Here is an 850-nt window from a genome sequence, read left to right on the forward strand (position 1 = left end):
ATTAAAAAGGGAATGCAACACGAGGACTTCCCAGGAGGTCACCCATCCTAGTACTACTCTCGCCCAAGCACGCTTAACTTCGGAGTTCTGATGGGATCCGGTGCTTTAGTGCTGGTATGATCGCATCCGACATGTTACCCCGGTCTTCGTCCCTTATCCTTGCCCCTCCCAGCTCCACTACAAAGACGATTGTACATTGCTTTGGCCGCTCCCTCTCAACTACGGAGACGAGTTTAACGCGGTTTCCACCCCTCCCTCTCAACCGCACCAGTGCACGCTTGCCGCGCCACAACGCCGACGCTGGACCCGTGAATCGTGAGCACCCAGCTATGACTTACCGCCCTCGTGCAAAATAATAAAACACGGTAAATATATTACTTACATGTGCGTTTTGTTTTGCAAGCGGCGAGAAAAAAATTAAAAAGGGAATGCAACACGAGGACTTCCCAAGAGGTCACCCATCCTAGTACTACTCTCGCCCAAGCACGCTTAACTTCGGAGTTCTGATGGGATCCAGTGCTTTAGTGCTGGTATGATCGCATCCGACATGTTACCCCGGTCTTCGTCCCTTATCCTTGCCCCTCCCAGCTCCACTACAGAGACGATTGTACATTGCTTTGGCCGCTCCTCTCAACTACGGAGACGAGTTTAACGCGGTTTCCACCCCTCCCTCTCAACCACACCAGTGCACGCTTGCCGCGCCACAACGCCGACGCTGGACCCGTGAATCGTGAGCACCCAGCTATGACTTACCGCACTCGTGCAAAATAATAAAACACGGTAAATATATTACTTACGTGCGTTTTGTTTTGCAAGCGGCGCGAAAAATATTAAAAAGGGAATGCAACAC

The 850-nt window shown here is 51.3% G+C and overlaps 2 non-coding genes across 2 annotated transcripts; both read right to left on the reverse strand.

The window, feature by feature from the left end:
• Positions 1–9: 9 nt before the first annotated feature.
• On the reverse strand, positions 10–128 carry LOC123174505 (5S ribosomal RNA). The gene has a single exon (XR_006487112.1). It is a non-coding gene; the product is annotated as a 5S ribosomal RNA (ribosomal RNA).
• A 297-nt stretch (positions 129–425) lies between these two features.
• On the reverse strand, positions 426–544 carry LOC123174529 (5S ribosomal RNA). The gene has a single exon (XR_006487135.1). It is a non-coding gene; the product is annotated as a 5S ribosomal RNA (ribosomal RNA).
• Between the last annotated feature and the right edge of the window lie 306 nt (positions 545–850).

The sequence above is a fragment of the Triticum aestivum genome, unplaced genomic scaffold (assembly GCF_018294505.1).
Source record: "Triticum aestivum cultivar Chinese Spring unplaced genomic scaffold, IWGSC CS RefSeq v2.1 scaffold100969, whole genome shotgun sequence".
In the NCBI taxonomy this organism is placed as follows: domain Eukaryota; kingdom Viridiplantae; phylum Streptophyta; class Magnoliopsida; order Poales; family Poaceae; genus Triticum; species Triticum aestivum.